Source organism: Nyctereutes procyonoides, unplaced genomic scaffold (genome assembly GCF_905146905.1).
Source record: "Nyctereutes procyonoides isolate TBG_1078 unplaced genomic scaffold, NYPRO_anot_genome, whole genome shotgun sequence".
Classification (NCBI taxonomy): domain Eukaryota; kingdom Metazoa; phylum Chordata; class Mammalia; order Carnivora; family Canidae; genus Nyctereutes; species Nyctereutes procyonoides.
In genome coordinates this window covers 44,226,059-44,238,095 of record NW_026575135.1, presented here as the reverse complement: position 1 = coordinate 44,238,095, position 12,037 = coordinate 44,226,059, and the positions used below count along the sequence as shown (strand labels likewise).

Here is a 12,037-nt window from a genome sequence, read left to right as displayed (position 1 = left end):
AAGAAGGTTGTAAGTCTGAAGCTTGGTAGACAGTGGGCTCTTTGGAGTATTATGAAATAATAGGAAACTTCGAAAAAGTCTCTGGCTCCTGAGCCACAACAGAGAGATTTTCTTTATCTAAAGAAGAAAGGAAAAACCTCTTTATGTAAAGTCTACAGCTAGGGGCTTCCAGGAATTTGTATTTCAATAGAACTAAACAGAAATTACAGAAGATGTTCTAGCTACGTACATGTTCAATGCCAGGAGGCACAGAGGACTTTGGGGTGTGAATACAGGTGCACAGGATGATTGGGAATTTGTTCTTTCCTTTATACTAGCCAGCATGGTCAAAGACAAGGCTTACATTAGAATGGGTTTGATGGAACGATAAATGGAACATAATATTTCAGCCACCACTTCTCTAATGTTTTTAATATGTGTTTATGTGAAATCTAGTAAAGGCCTAGAATAATGAAGTAAATTCTTAGTCCTTCAAATATTGATTCTTTTTTATTTTATTTTATTTTATTTTATTTTATTTTATTTTATTTATTTTATTTATATTTTTAAAGATTTTATTTATTCATGAGAGACACAGGGAGAGAGAGAGACAGAAACAAGGAGAGGGAGAAGCAGGCTCCATGCAGGGAGCCGGATGAGGGACTTGGCGCCCGGGGTCTCCAGGATCATGCCCTGGGCAAAAGGCAGCACTAAACTTCTGAACCACCTGAGCTGCCCACAAATATTGATTCTTTTAATAATTCAAGTTGGATTATCAGATTTGTTGAGGAAACTTATACTAAGCAAGTGGAAGAATCGTTCAGGTCTAGTGTATCTCATTTTGGTGATCCTGTATTTTTTTCCTTTAGCTTTTAATTAAGCGATTCCTTTTGAAATTAAAATGGAATTATTGAGGAGAGTTAATCTTTCCTTCTTTTACATCCAGGGTAAAAACTTTCTGTAAATATTACATATCTGCCTTGAATAGATGAACATAAAATTTATTGTCCATACTGGACAACTCTGAGATGATTTTGAAAGTGAAAATACATGATATTATTAATAATTATCTAAACACTTTAATAATAATGCTGGGAAAACAGCCATGAATTGGAACTATTCAAATAGACTAGGATGTATAGCTTTCTTAGTTTTAAGTATCAATTGGGTAGCAGTAATAAACTATTCCAAAACTTCTTGGCAAAACTACTTTTCAATCACAGGCTTATTTTTATTTATAAGTTTATGAAGAAATATGATTCAAAAATGTATTTTAACAGGAAAGGCTTAAATATTCTAGGCTAGAACTGCCATAAGAAAAAACAATGAAATGTTTTTATTCCTGTAATTATAGGAATTAGTCCAGGAAAGTGTGTAGCATTTGTACACTAATGCATTTATTCATTTCTCCATGATAATTTCTGAGACACTCAGAAAGAAAAAATTAAAAACATGCTTTCTGAGATAATGAGTATAAAGGGATGCAATAATATTGCCATTCTTGTGGAAAGATATTTCAAAGTAGTAGCCTTAAACAAGATCATTAGGGAGAGTTAGTATAGAACAATAAATCACAGTGTAAAAAAATATATATATCATATATATGTGTTAATGTATGTGTTAATATATGTAACATATATATTAAGTTTATAATGTGGTTCCATAGGATTTTCTGATGTTAGGCAAGTAACTTCAACATTTTGTGCCTTTATTTTCGCACTTATAAAATGGAGATCATAGTACTTCCATTATAAAGTTTGTGGAGATTAAATTGTATAAAGATAAAGTATGGAAAGTGAGCAAAAGAAGGATGATACATAGTAAGTACAACAGTTAGCAATTGCTTTTACTGAGTTCCCTAAAATAATAAAACTCTGATTATAGTTCCCAATAATTTTTCTCTTAATTGCAATAACTTTTAATTCTACCTCCTTTTTTTGTCTCATGTAAAATGACATATAGTAACCATTGACAAACTCTTTAATATATCTTTAGATATTAATGCTGTAAAGAAATAATTTTGTGTGGTACCAACATGTAATCATTCTAATAACAGATAGGTAGGAAATCCTTGGATAAGAAATCTAGAATATTCATTTACTTATCTGTATCCTTCATTTGATTGTTAATTCATTCTTGCTAGTTAGTTACTAAGCATTTACTCTGTGAAGAAGTTGGATATACAGCAGGAAACATCCCAATGAAAGTCATTGCCTTCTTATAGCTACTGTAAATTACAGTAGGAAAAACTGGATGAATAGGTATGGCAAGTAAGTGCCCTGGAGGCAAAAAAAAAAAAAAAGATAGATTAAGTAGGATAAAAAGAAGCAGAGATGGGTGGTAGGCAAAAGAGCATTGTGATAAGATTACATTTGAGCAGGGATTTGAAGGTCCCAAGGGGAAGCCACAGGCTGTAACACGGGGAAAGTATTCAGAGCCGAGAAAGCAACTTCGAAAGACCTCAGGCCTGAGATTGGTTAGCAGATTCCAGGGAGAGCAAGGAAGCTGGATTTCTTTGAACAAGGGAGAAGGAGGTAGAGAACCAGGTGAGAGATGAGGTGAGATCATGGGTAATCATTCAGGGGTTCTAGGCAAAGATAAAGCAGAATTAGAATACAGTTGCTTAGATTTTTGCTTTCAATATGGTTATCAAGAGACAAAGGAAAACAAATTCCAGAACTCTGAAATATTAGTGGCTACTAGTCAAGGTAAGATTCTGTACCAAATTCTCCCAGGCTTCCTAACCATTTTAAACTGTCCCAGAGTCTTCAGAGGACAGAGAAAACATAAGCAAGTGGATGGTGGAAAAGAAAAGAGGAAATGTTTTGAATTTCATGAGTACAAGAAGATGGGTAAAGAAGAGAAGCAAGAGAGGAGCTAATTCCTGTAGGTCTCATTACAGATTCCCAAACCATCACAGCTGCCTTTAAAGAGTTACTCAAGCAGGGTCAGTACTACATCCTGGTAGGCTAACATAATAAGACGTTCTTTATTGTCAGATGTACAATTAAGTGAAGGGTTACTTTAAGAGCAAATAAGAGATTACATTAAATAACTAATTGATTTTTAAATCCATCCAATTTTCAGAAACGTTAAAATGTTATTGATACAAAAAGAAATTTCATCTTTAAAATGACAGTAATATGATTACTGAAAATTTTAAAATTGAAAAAATTATTTGGTTAATATGTAAAACATGAGATCCAATAGGTGAGACTATTTCTGCCATAAAATTACCTTCAGTTAGAAACCACTAATTATGTATGCACATGCCAAAATATGACAGCTTCAGCAAGTGATGAATTTGCATATACAATAATTTTAATCAAAGGTACTTATTTGATTGTGTAATTATCTCATTTGCATACACAAAATTTGAATTTTGTACATGTGAATCCTCGTTTGTACATGTACCCAATTATTTTGTTGGTACAACTTAGAAATCCCTATTTGATATAATAGGGCATTAGTTCTCTTTCATTTTCTCTTCCTGCAATAGAGATTCAGTTTTTATTGACTATTAAAATAGAACTCACTGAAATAACATGAGAAATGGATCCTGCTTCCCATCACAACGAAAGGAACTACACTTCCATTTTGTGCTAAGAGAAAAGCAAAAACAAACAAACAAACAAGCTTTCTCACACACACTTTTGTTCTTTCCTGACTATTATTTAGAAGTTATTTCAAAATTTAAAGAAGACTGGCTCACAGGGAGAAGTCTTGAATGGTGATCATATTGAGTTCCCTCAATTTTCCATATTGTTGGTCCCTAAGTGACGGGAGTAAGCTATTGATCTCTACTATTCTTAAGCAATAGAGAAAATTTAGAGCGGGTAAAATGTATCAAATTTATAGTCCCAGAGACAGGTGTTCTCTATGGAGCTCCTAGAGAAAAATAATCATAATCATAATCATAATAAAAAGAAGAGCCTGAGAAGCAGTGAGGCAAAACTATACTATCATGGTCTTGTCAGACAATCAAGATTCTCCTTGGCCTAAGTGAGAGTGGTATGGTACAGACTGGGAAAACTGATAACCACAAAGATAAATTTCTGTATAAGCATGGTATTTGCTTTCTAACTCAGTTTGAAAGGGCCATTGAGACAAAAGGCTGTTCAAAATCCAAAGATATTCAAACACTCGAAAAGGTATCTCTACATTTTAGTCGGTTCATTGATAATAGCAGGAGCCTTCTGTTTTTTAAATCTTTCATACCCTTTCTGCATGCTTTTGGGATCAATCTTGAAGATTCAGTGGCAATCCAATTTGGTAACCTAATTGGATTATATTAGATGCAGTACCATTGCTGACCCTCATGTGGTTCATTTGCATGCAGATGCACTTATGAAAATGTAGTCTTACATTAGGGCAAGAGTAGAAATCCAATGTGTCAATACTCACAATTTTGTCAACTATGTTTTGTCTGTATTTGACTATAGAGAGATCCTTTCAAAACCTCTGAATTCCTGAACTTTGAACCTTAACATCCACCTCAATATTGAATCTTCTATAATAAATGTCCTCTTGAATCTTCTATAATAAATGTCCTCTTGAATTCTTCGATGTGCTCACTGTTGTTGGAATAAGGCCTAGTCAAGTCTGCTTATGATGTCTCTTAAACAATACTGTTTGCTCTGCTTTCTTCCAGTGTTTACATTTAATATCTCCAGGGAAAGAATATACTATAATAATTAAAAGCACAATGGCTCTTGAAGTTAGCCATATTTGGTATGGGATACTGAATCATATCTCTTGGTATTCTTTTTTTTTTTTATGTTAGTCACAGAGAGAGAGAGAGAGAGAGAGAGAGAGAGAGAGGCTGAGACACAGGCAGAGGGAGAAGCAGGCTCCATGCACCGGGAGCCCGACGTGGGATTCGATCCCGGGTCTCCAGGATCGCGCCCTGGGCCAAAGGCAGGCGCCAAACCGCTGCGCCACCCAGGGATCCCATCTCTTGGTATTCTTGTCCTTGTTTGATTCCTCCTACATTGAGTGTGGGCTTGACCATTTGACTTATTTTGACCAAAGGGGACTTTAACAAGTATGTTGCAAGCTGAGGCACTTGCAATGGGGCTTGTCCCTTGGAACACTTTTTGGAAATAAGCTGCATGGATGTGCAAGTTTAAGTTATTATGCTAGAAAGAAAGATTATGTGGAGGACCTGTGAAGGGTGACTTATCATGTAGAAAGAGAGGCCACATTGAGAACTGAGACCTTCATTAAGCCCCTAATTGAATGTAGTCACATAAATGATCCCAGTCAACATCAGGTAGAGCAGAGTAACTGCTCAGTAAACTCACAGATTCATGAGAAATGTCAAATGGTTATTTTACATCAATGAGATTTAGGGAGGTTTTTATACAATAACAGATAATTGATACATGGTTAGTTAATGTGATTTGGGTGACATGTTTAAACTTTCTAATCCTTTTTTTTCAGCTGTATATTATGAACAATAATTGTATTACTTCATAGAATTATGAAATGGATTAAGTGAAATAACAAATATAAAAATTTAGCATAACCCCTGAACTATATAGTAAGTACATAATGAATGGTAGTTTTTACAATCAATTTCATCATCTCAACTGTTGCCACCATTATACTAATCATCACCACTAATGCCAACACCAACATCACTAACATCGCCCCCAACACCTTCCTGATAACCTGTGCTTTCCTGATGCTCTTTCTGTCTATTGCCAGGACGAAATAAATCTTTTTCAACTATGACATTTTTTAAACCAAACATTTTTATTATAGTCAATAATTATGTAAGTAATTAAAATAATTCATTTAGATATTCCTTCATATTATTTCATCGGATTACTTAAAGTGGTAAAGAGATTTACTAAGGTCACTCTGAAAGCAAATGGAATGATCATATTTGAAGCTCATGTCTTCTTGCTATGAATTCTAAGCTCTTTTAAAAAATTCTGGCTGCTGTAAAAATAAGAGACTGTGTTTCCCTTAAGAAAGTAGTCTCCATAAACGTATACATTTTTTGTGCTTGCTGCTCCATTCTTAGCACTCAGTGTATAGAAGCTGCTCCAGAAACATTTGTTGAATATGTGGACAATTGACAGTTGGTTGGTAATTTAGTAGAGCGTGGGCTCAAGAGCCAAAGAGTCTGAATTTGAATCCCAGTTCTACCTCTTACCAGCTATATGACTTTAGGCAATTTAACATTTCTGTTTCCCAGTTTCCTTATATGTAATGAAGATAGAAATAGTATATATTATTTAGGATTGTTTTAGAGAATATAAAACACTCAGAACAGTGCTTGACAAAACAGTAAGCACCACAAAAAAAAAAACAGTAAGCACCATATAACTTTAGTATTATTGTTTTGCTGTTACATTGATCTCTACTGATATATGGAATAATATATACATAAAATGCTATTTTAAAGAAGAATATATATGAATATTAAAAGAGGGTTAGGAAAAAGGTAGTGTGTTATCTAAAACAATGGCTTCTAAGCTCCATTCTTTTTAAAATTTTTTATATGAATGTAGCTGACACATAAGTTTACATTGTTTTTAGGTATAGAACATAGTGATTCAATTAATTTATAGTTATGCTATGCTCACAAGTGTAGCTACCATTGTCATCATACAATGCTATTACATATGATTGACTAAATTCCCTATGCTGTGCCTTTTATTTCCATGACTTATTCATTTCATAACTGCACACCAGTATCTCCCACTCCCCTTTACCCATTTTGCCCACCCCCTACCTCCCTTTCCTCTGGCAGTCATCAATTTGTTCTCTGTATTCATAGGTCTGGTTCTGCTTTTGTTTGTTTATTTGTTTTGTCTTTTATATTCCACATAAGAGTAAAATCATAAAGTATTTGTCTTTCTCAGTCAGATTTATTAGAGTAATACTCTCTAGGTCTATCTATGTTGTCCCAAATTGCAAAATATCATCCTTTTTCATGGCTCTGCAATATTCCTTTGTGTATTTGTATGTATGCATACACATAAAATACATCTTCCTTATCCCTATCAATGGACACTTAGGTTGTTTCCATATCCTAATAATTGTAAATACTACTGCAATAAATATAGGGCTCATATATCTTTTCAAAATAGTGTTCTTGTTTCCTTTGGGTTATTGCACAGTAGTGGAATTATTGGATTATAGGTATTTCTGTTTTTAATGTTTTGAGTAACCTCCATACTCTTTTCCACAATGGCTGCATCAATTTACATTCCCACCAACAATGCATAATGGTTCCTTTTTCTCCACATCCTTATCAACATTTGTTATTTTTTGTCTTTTTATTTTAGCCATGTAACAGGTTGTGAGGTGTAATTTTGATTTACATTTCCCTGATGATTAGTGATTTTTCATGTGTCTGTTAGCCATCTGTGTATTCTCTGAAAAAAAAATGGCTATTTAAGTGTTCTGCCCATATTTTAATCAGATTGTTTTTCTTTATGTATTTACTTTTTGGTATTGAGTTGTATCAGTTCATTTTATATCTTAGATATTAATCCTTTATTGAATAAAGCATTTGCAAATATCTTCTCCCATTTAGTAAGTTGCCTTTTGCTTTGTTGATGGTTTCCTTCACTGAGCAAAAACTTTCATTTTGATGTAGTCCCAACAGTTTGTTTTGTTTTTGTTTTCCTTGCCTTAGGAGACACATCTAGAAAAATGTTTCTAAGGCTGATGTCAGAGAAGTTAATATTTATGTTCTCATCTAAGATGTTAGTTTCTTATCTCATATTTAGTCTTTAAATCGTTTTGAGTTTAATTTTGTGTATGGTATAAGAAAATGGTCCAGTTTCATTTTTGGATGTAGCTATCTAGTTTTCCCAGCATTATTTCTCAAAGAGATTGTCTTTTTCCCTTTGTGTATTCTTGCCTCCTTTGTCATAAATTAATTGACCATATGAGTGTGAGTTTATTTCTGGGCTCTCTATTCTGTTCTTGATCTATGTGTCTATTTTTATGCAAGTACCCTTTAGACTGTTTTGGTTACTCCAGCTTTGTAGTATATTTTGAAATTCAAAATTGTGGTATCACCAACTTTTTTTTTTCTCAAGATTGCATTAACCATTTTGAGTCTTTTGTGGCTCCACAAAATTTTAGAATTATTTGTTGAGTTCTGTGAAAAATGCTGTTAGTATTTTAATAAGAACTTTATTGACTCTATAAGTTGCTTTGGGCAGTATGGACATTTATTTAAACAATTTTAATTTCTAAGCTCCATTCTTGATTAGAATCATATGGGATGATTATTAAAATTTAGATTCCTGCCAACTCTAACCCCTTTTCTTGATCCTTTGTATTTGTAACAGTTGTATCACATAATAATGCTTGCACAGTCAGGTTTGAAAAGCACTAAAATCAAATGAATTATAAAAGTACAAATGCAGGAATCATATTATTTCTTGAGATGAGATATTTTGGCATACAGGAATTTTTCCATCTCCCTTCAAATTCAATCAAATGGGGAGTTGAATATCCTACCCAGGCCCACATTGCATGCCATTTGGATACCCCTTTTCTCTTTTCTACTTCTTCTCTCCACTTCCCTCATCCTTGGAAAAAAGAAAACTACTCCCAAGTAATACCCTCCTGGAACATGTGGAAACACTTATGGGGGCTGGTAGGCCCTTATTACCTAAAGTATGGCCCATGGAGCAGTAACATCACTATCATTAGGGAACTTGTGACAAAAATAAATTTCAGGCCCTGATTCATGGCACTGACTCTCAACTCCAGCTGCCAATAGGCTCACCAGAAGCTAGAGCATCACGCTAAGCTCCACCCAGAGATACTGAGTTAATTGTTTGCAGTGGAGCCCAGGTATTAACTTTTTTTCTTAACATCCCAGGTGATTTTGACATGCAGTTTGGGTGAAGAAACATTCATTTAGAGGAAGAGTTTGAGCAGAAAACCAGATTGATTTTAGAACTTCTACTCCATAGCCTTCTCCAGCATCCTAGTGGAATCCAGTGTCCAAAAATCCCTTCAGATTTCCATACATGATGGTACTAGGACCTCTTAGCTGTGATATTTACTGTTATTGATGCATCCAGCCTAGTCCGATGTCTATCCTGCCTTCTTGATAATCCTAGGTACTGAATGAGCTTGACGATTAAAGTAGATAACATTCATAATGTCAATGGGAACAGGATACAAACCAATGACATCCTACTACATTTTGAAGACAAAGTTAAGTACTTTCACGCATAGCAATGATAATGTTTTTTTTTAAGATTTTATTTATTTATTCGTGAGAGACACAGAGAGAGGTAGAGACATAGGCAGAGGGAGGAGCAGGCTCCCTGTGGAGAGTCCGATGGGGGCCTCAATCCCAGGACCCTGGGATCAAGTCCTGAGTCGAAGGCAGATGCTCAACCACTGAGCCACCCAGGCATCCCCAATAATGATCATGTGTACTTATATTACGGTTAGGACTCTAATCCTCATGACTACTATTGCTTTTTATATTTTAACTATTGTAAGGTGATGATATGCTTGCCTTTGAATAGATTGTAGTATTTAAAATACATGTATTTTCTGTACAATCTTACATCTCATACACTTGAAAATTATTTGAAAAGATTGACTTTCTCTGATTTACCCTGAAATAATCAATTAATGAGAGGGAAAAGTAGACCTTGGTAGTTAGCAAGACCCAGTTTTTTTGTTGTTATTGTTGTTTTGTTTTTGTTTTATTTTATGTATGTGGCTGAACTAAAACATGGCATTTTCCCCCTAATCTTAAGATTGATATTTACATACACAGTGAAGAGCACTAAAAATCAAATTCAAGTCAAATGCTTAGGAAGTATTATCTGAAATTCCTTGAATAGGAGGCAAAGGAATGAGATATTTATATAATACCTTGCTATTCATAGTGTGACCCTTGAACTTGCAGCTTTGACATCACTTGGGAGCTGACAGAAATGCAGACTCTTGACCTACTAAATGAGAATCTGCATTTTAACAAGATAGCTTCCTGAGCATATTAAAGTTTGACAGCACTAATATAATGTCCAATAAGACACATTTTTTTTCTCAACATTTGTCCTTTCCAAAATCACATCCCATGTAAGTTGTCCATTCCTCTTCCTTACCCAAACTCTTGATAAACTTTTCACACACTCCAAACTTTATGCTATTCTCTTTCCACTTCCATCTCTGGTCATCTCTTATTTTGCTAAGCAGTCTAGCATGCATAGAAGCAGGATGCTTAACAAATGCACTTTTTCAGATTCCTTATTGCAGTTGAATAAGAGATAAAATTAATGACACTTTCTTTATCTACTCTAAACTGTTCAGCTCTCAAGGAATAAAATTGATAATAATGCAATGTCTTCTCTTCATAAATCTGGCAATGAGAACATAGTCCATGAAAATATCAATTCTCCAGTATAGTAAAAGCACAGAAATATGTTGTTTGCTTTCCCAAGATAGATGTAAAAGGGTACCAACTTTTCCAGAGATGAATAAGATTGATACAAACTACTTCCACTAGTCATAGATTTCAATGAATAATTAATCATGATAATCCAAGACAATTATGTCAGTTAAGACATATAAATCATTTTCTGATTTCACTTCTCATAAAAATAATAGAGAAAAATTATTTATGGAAATAATGTTGGGTATTTCATTATAAATAGAACCCATATACAATATTCTTCATAACTACTTACACAGTGACTCACAGTAAGATGCTAGTTTTTTAAATGATTGAGAGTTTGAATATGTGAGGCATCTGTGAAAGAAAAATCTCCATTGGCATAGTCAGGTGAAAACTAAATTCTTACTTTTAATTGAAAAAGAAGAAACAAAACATCCTAAAATGCCTAATGAGTTGCCGAGAAAATCTCTTTCAATTTTTTTTTCCTTCCTTCCCTTTGAGGGAAAACTATTGTAGCATATATGTCATTATCATTATTATTATTTTCCAAAACACTTAATACCATTTTTCATTCCTCCACATACAATATTGCCCAATATAAGTCCACAAAAGCAGCCACAAGCACATTTATAACAAACATAAAAAATTGTCATTCAATTTCTACTGTCCAGTATGATGATTCAACTAAAGTAAAATCAGATTTAATCAGCTATGAAACTGGAAACATGAAAGTCAGCCTGTGTGTCTATCATGACCATGATCATTAACACCTTTATGAAATATGAGGAGAAAAGAAAGAAACATCTGCTTCTTCTTACCAAATTTCGATATAACTTTAGATTACTTTTTTTAAAAATTATTTCTTTAAAAGACATTCCTCTGCCTTTGGTGGTGTGAACATTTGAGTGCTTTCTCAGAGTCATTCCTGGGCAAATAGATGGTGCACATTTAATGGAAAACATTTGGATAAAAGTGCCCCTCCTTCACTCTGGGTATACAAATACAGGACACTTCTGATTTCCGGTCTTGGCTTGTTTCAGAAGAAAAAAGGGAAGGGTTATATCCCTGGAAAAAAATATAGCCTACTTCAGGGCATGCTTGACTTTCATTTCATTTAAGTGTTCATGTTTTTACAAGCTTCATACACAACATAAATCCTTTTGAATATCAGAAAGTAAAACACTATGCAGAATTGAGAAGAGAAAAACCAACTTACCACAGTTGTTCAGTTAATTGACAGGCACCATCATCTGAAACAGCAAAAAAAAAATTAATATTTTAATTAAATTAATTAATTAATTAATTAAATTAATATTGCAATAATAAAAACTACCAAAGACTTACAAATTGTCTTCACACATATATTGTGAATTTATCTACAGAAGTAAAATTAAATAAGCAATAAAGATACATAATTTAATCTCAATCATTTAGATATTTCATATGAAAGTGTTTCATTCCACCATCCTAGATCCAAATTAAATAGCTGGTTGTTTTTGAAAAACTTTTGTATACTGGCAAACGTATATATTGTAACCATATTTTATTTTGATGTCCAAGTTTCAAAATACAGAAAATCCTGTATAACATGGTCTTTGTCCAGGGATGGACATGATCATGATATCTTATCCTAATACATAGCCCTGATGATTACACATAAAT

At 33.7% G+C, this 12,037-nt stretch overlaps 1 long non-coding RNA gene across 2 annotated transcripts in view; it reads right to left on the bottom strand.

Moving 5' to 3' along the window:
- LOC129494527 (uncharacterized) overlaps positions 1 to 12,037 on the bottom strand; it is a 1,043,078-nt gene that overhangs the window by 173,026 nt on the left and 858,015 nt on the right. For both annotated transcript variants that reach the window (XR_008661366.1, XR_008661365.1), the window contains exon 7: positions 11,592 to 11,625. This is a non-coding gene — a long non-coding RNA (uncharacterized LOC129494527). The remainder of the gene's footprint in view (positions 1 to 11,591; positions 11,626 to 12,037) is intronic.